We start from the raw sequence: 6,000 nt of genomic DNA, 5'->3' as shown, positions 1-6,000 counted from the left end.
TGTTAGAGAGGTATTTTAGGAATGCTAAATATCATTATAATTATTTGAATCCATTAGATTTAAGGTTGTTGAAAGGGAAAGAAAACAGTGTTTACTATAAATGAAAAAAAAATGTACAATTCAAAATATTGGATAAGGAAAAACTTACATTTTGTGTTGATTTAAATGACTGTCTAACTTGGGCAAGAGATATTTGTCTGGAAGCAAGCTGCCATCGTGAAAGCTATTTTGAATCCTATTTAACCTCCACTTACACTCCACCTTGACATTGAGCAAAAGCCAAGAAGACTGTTGCTCCTTTTCTTTTTTCTTCTCTCAACATTCCATCCTATCACTGAGTTATTATTAAAATTGTAGAAGTTCAATACATAGTATAGCTTTCTACCTTGTATGTTTTTAACCAATTGTTAAATAAGTTTTGGGGGACAGGCAAATGGTGATAAGCTGATAAGTTGTCAATCATCATTTAGATAATCTCATTGAAGAATAGAATGTTTGTCTTCAAAAGGACTGCCTTCCATTACTGGGGCCTCTGGCTGGCTCAGTCAGGAGAGCATGTGACTCCTGAATTCAAGGTCATGAGTTCAAGCCCCCCTGTTGGGAGTGGAACCTACTTAAAAAAAAAAAAAAAAAGACCAGCAATAACAACAGAATGACTGCCTGCCCTTACCAAATCTCAGGCCTCACCTCAAACTAGACCTAAGGAGAGTTCACCCAGACATAAGCTTATATCAGCAGAGCTGAATCATGTAATCAGGATCACTTCCTCATAGCATTCCAAAGTAAAGGGAAGAAAATTTCCCAGAGATCGGCCTTTCTTAATAGTTTAACTCCACATAACTGGATGTCACCTAAAAAATCGCATATTTCTACATGGGAAATAGCGAAGGAAAGAAAATACCTCCCCCCCTAAAAAGTATAAGACTTATACTCAACAAAATAAGAAGGAGTTGGTATGGGCTGCTTGGATGGCTCAGTCAGTTAAGCACTAAGCACTTACCTTTGGCTCAGGCCCTGATCTCGGAATCCTGGAATTGAGCCCTGCATTAGGCTTCTTGCTCAGCAAGAAGTCTGCTTTTCCCTCTACTGCCTCTCTCATATTCATACTCTCTCTCTCAAAAAAACAAATAAGATCTTAAAAAAAGAAGGAGTTGGTAAAATATTATCTCACACATTGTTGCATGTGCTATGGTAATAGAGATGGGATTGAATTTTGTTGAATTAGTTCTCCGAACAAGAACAAATGGACAGATGCCAGACTGAACCGTTTTAAGTACACAAAGGTTAATGAAAACTAAATTATTCCTGATCTCATGAATTATTCATAAAAGAGAAAGGGTAGGCATTTAACATGAGAACAAGTAAGTGACTACAGAACTAGCTAAACTCTGATGATCTTAGTAAACTAGAAATATTTGTTTGAGACTTCACCATATTTTAACAAAACAACTCTTACGTTGAAACCTGGTAATGGGTTATGATAATGTAATTTATTATTATTATAATGGTCTAAAATGAATATTTTCTTTGTAATTAAATTCTATCCTTTCTTTACTTCAAAAGATCTTCAGATCATCTGGTTATAGTCTATTAAAAATTTTGAATAGGAGTTAGGTGAATTGACCAAAGTAGGTCATCCATTTTGGTAAGAAATTTTCCATCTGTGTATTTAGTTCAGTATTATGCTATGCCTGGAAGCTTCATTTATTCTAAAAGTAAGAAGCCAAAATAATATGAAAAGATAGTCTGGAAAAAATACATTTTAGAAAGGTGAAAAAATCTTTGAAACTAGAGAATCCTTTGTAGACCAATTGAAAATTAGAGTAGCATGGAGAAATGCTACATAATAGACTTGTATTAAGAGTTTCAGTCATTTAATTCAAGTTGGCAGACATTTTTAAGCATTGTTGGGTGTCAGACTCTGGAAATTAAAAAAAGGAAATTCTTTGTGAGAAAGTTAAATACCTCGGAGGAGAAATGATAGATGGAGAGAGAGCAATAGAAATCGGTGAAGATTTCAGGTTTCTGGTGTCAAGACTGGATAAACAATGGCTCCACTATAGACAATAAACACAAAGACATACATATTTGGAAGGGAATTGAGCTCAGGTTTGGAAATGGTAATGCTACCTTAGGTATCCAGTACAGAGATTTGAAATTCAAGACAGAAATGAGATCACTAATATTGGTTCTGGAGTCATCAACATGACAGTTAAAATAAGTAGGAGAGAATGTAAATACCTAGGAATTAGAAGAGAAAGACAGACAGAATGTGTAAATACTAACTTTTGGAAGAAAGCATTGATTAAATACTGAGAAAAAAAAAACGAGAAAACCAAGGAGAATGGTGTCATGAAAGTTTAAAGAAATAGCTTCAGAGAGGAAAGGTCAAGGTCTTCAAGTTTAAAGAGAGGTACGCTAAGAAAAGGATGGGAGAAAATATCTGTTACATTTATCAATTAGTTAATTATTGGCGTTGACAGTTCAGATTTGGAATTATGGTAAGTCTGTCGCACTGTGGTTACTCTCCAACATAGGATGTTAATCACTACTGTGATTTTCTGTGGAAGTAAGCCCAGTTTGTTTCTGTGTCCAAAATAAACAACAGAATGTTTTATATTGGAAGTAAAACAGAAAACACTTTCTAACCATTTTGTAAAACTGCTGGGTTAGTATTTAAAATAATGTGAAGTTTTTCTGATAATGCCACTTCAACGTAATCTTTGGAATGATATTTCAGTTTTTTCCATCTGTCCTTATACTTCTTACCTATCAAATAGTTTATGATATCTGTTCTTTCTGTTTTCGAAGTGTATTAAAATGATTTTTTTTAAACTCATAATGCAACTAGAGAATGGCTTTTAAAGGACAACTAAAATAATGTGCAATCCTGGTGGATAAAACCAAGAGTGATCATTTCAGGACACAGTAAAAGAACTCATCAATTCTCTTTGAAAGTCAAAGACTGACAATTGCCATGAGCAAAATATCTGAAAACAGAAAAATACTCAATATACAATGTACTCATTTACAAAGCAGATTACAGGTATGAAATCTGGTACTGTAAGCAGTATTTTTGGCAGGAAATATATGTGGAAACCATGTTCACTTTATAGTGCACACTTGTTCCTTGGAGTTTTGTATCAATTCTGACACCTGGCTGAGGGCTGATTATTACTTATTGAATGAAATGGATGATCTATAAACTGTCCAAAGAGAATATAGAAAAATCTATCTGCTCTGAGAAAATCACAATTAACCATATTATGTTCTTTACCCTATTTATAACAGTTCTCCTGTAATGCCTAGGACTCCGAGGTCATTCCTCATTCCCTGTATTCTCATCCCCTAAAACCCCTCCCTCCCTCCCTCCTCTCTTCCTTCCCACCTTCCTTCCGTTCCTTCCCTCCCCTCCCCTGCCCTGCCCTTCCTCTATCTCTCTAGTTCATTAGTTAAGCTATCCCAACGCCCCCTTCTCCTGATTTTAACAAACCATTCTTTTGGTTTTTTTTTTTTTTAGATTTTATTTATTTATTTGACAGAGAGAGATCACAAGTAGGCAGAGAGGCAGGCAGAGAGAGATGGGGAAGCAGGGTCCCTGCTGAACAGAGAGCCCGATGCGGGACTCGATCCCAGGACCCTGAGATCATGACCTGAGCCGAAGGCAGAGGCTCCAACCCACTGAGCCACCCAGGCGCCCCTTGACAAACCATTCTAATGACATCTTTAACCCAGGTGATTTTTCATCAAAACATCCTATGTATACTTGAAAATTTTCTTTACTTTATTATTCTAACTGAAATATGGCTCTTCTTTGAGGACGTAACTTCCCATGCAACCCTTTACAGGAATGGACATTTGGCATTCTCAACATCTTATTCTACTGGCTGCCACTACTAGTTCTAATATTTAAAGCATTCTTCCTTGCTCTCTCTCTTTCTTTTTTTTTTTTTCCCTAAAATGCCCCATGTTTGAATCTTAGATCATCAACCATACCACTCTTTACCCATGAGTATAAAGACTAATCATCTATTTTCGCCTGGGTCATTCTTCTCATCTAGCCCTCACTTTCCCTTTCTCTAATGTTATGTGTTATTCCTTTATTCTTCCTCAGCCCCTCATTCCTGGTCAAGAGCTGTACCTAGGTCTTTAATTAATATCAGTTAATTCCTCAGTTATATTAGCCACATATCAATGATTCAGTAGCCACATTTACTAGTGGTTTATTATGGCTATATGAACTTTCTAATCACAGAAATTTTTACTGGGTGGCACTTCCCTAAACCATCTTATTCCCTATAACCATATCATCCCCATACCTAAAATTCCAAGGCCCAACTCTCCAGTTGCTAAGTTGTTTCTCTCTTATTTCTTCTAGCAACATGATTTCTATGACATAAATCAAATATTTCATTATAACATACAACATATCCTCATTTCCTTGATGACCTATGATTTATCACTATAATCATGCCCTTGCAAGCACCATCAAATTACTATTCTCTAGGATGGTCCGTCTCAGTTGGCAGAATTAAAAGACAAATGCAGACTTCTAGCAGGACTTGTGCAGCTGAACATGACTGGATAGCAAACAAATTTATGTGGAATGGCTTCACATTATAATCATGACCGTTAACTTCAAGTGGATCCTTTAAGCTTCTTGGGAAGTATTTTATATTTTCCAAATCTTTTCAGTCTGCCACTTCCTGAGATGACTATTTTATAACTTTTCTTTCCCTTGTCTTTCCTTTTCTCATGTTAATAGGAATGACTGCTCATGTTTCCAGATGATGTCACCCCTCTATTTATGCACTGTTTCCTCTCACCTAATCAAAGACATTGCTCCAGTGCTTCTCATCTTTACATCTCTAGAATAATGAATATTGCTATCAGTATACAAAACTGAAATAAAAAAAAAAACACAAAAAACTGCCTCAAAAAATAATATATATATATATAAAACCAGCAATAGATAAAGCCTTTCTTGACTTTATTTCTCTGTTCGCTTTTAAAACTTTGCACTCTTTAAAAATGTTTATTACTCTCTCCCAGTTCTTCCCCTTTCATTCTTTAATATATGAAATCGGTTCTAGTTATTAGAATTTTTGAAATTTTAATATAATTTTAATTTTAATATATGCAATCAGTTCTGGCTACTACCATTTCTAGTAACTGTTCTTTTTTTTTTTTTAAGATTTTATTTATTTATTTGACACAGAGAGAGATCACAAGTTGTCAGAGAGGCAGGCAGAGACAGAGGGGGAAGCAGGCTCCCTGCTGAGCAGAGAGCCTGATGTGGGGCTCTATCCCAGGACCCTGGGATCATGACCTGAGCTGAAGGCAGAGGCTTTAACCCACTGAGCCACCCAGGCGCCCCAGTAACTCTTCTTCTCATACTTGCTCACTACATTGCTAAATACAATGGTCAGTTTGTAATCCTAATGTTTCCTAACCTATTACCAACTTCTGATACAGTTTATCAAGCAGAAGATTTGCATTATTTGGTGTCTGGATCAAAACACTCTGTTTCTTTTCCTACTTCACCAACTTCTCTTTCTCCCTTTCTATTGAAGGTTGCTCCTTATGTCTTAGTCATCAACACTTTGTATTGTTCCAGTAGTCAGTCCTTGAAAAACCGATCTTTATTTTTATTAATCACTTAATTGTTAAGATATAGACTAATGGCTTTAAGTATCATAGATGTGATGACAAGTCCTATATTCTACAGACTAGACATCTCCTATGCATGAGTAATTGGCAAGTCTAAGTTAGCATGCTGAAAAGAACTCCGGATCTTCCTCCTTATTAATCCTGTCCACATTTTAGTGAAAATTAAATTAATTGAGCAACATTTCCCTAAACCTTCTTATTTCCAGTAACTACATTATCTCCATATCCTCAGTTTCAAATGTTCAATTCTCCGTTAGCTATGTTATTGCTCTCTTTTTCCTTCTAGTGACAAGACTTGTATGACATAAAACTCATGAAACAAAGAAAACT

Source organism: Mustela erminea, chromosome 2, assembly GCF_009829155.1.
Source record: "Mustela erminea isolate mMusErm1 chromosome 2, mMusErm1.Pri, whole genome shotgun sequence".
Classification (NCBI taxonomy): Eukaryota; Metazoa; Chordata; class Mammalia; order Carnivora; family Mustelidae; genus Mustela; species Mustela erminea.
The sequence above is the reverse complement of the archived record's forward strand: the minus strand, read 5'-3'. Positions refer to the sequence as shown.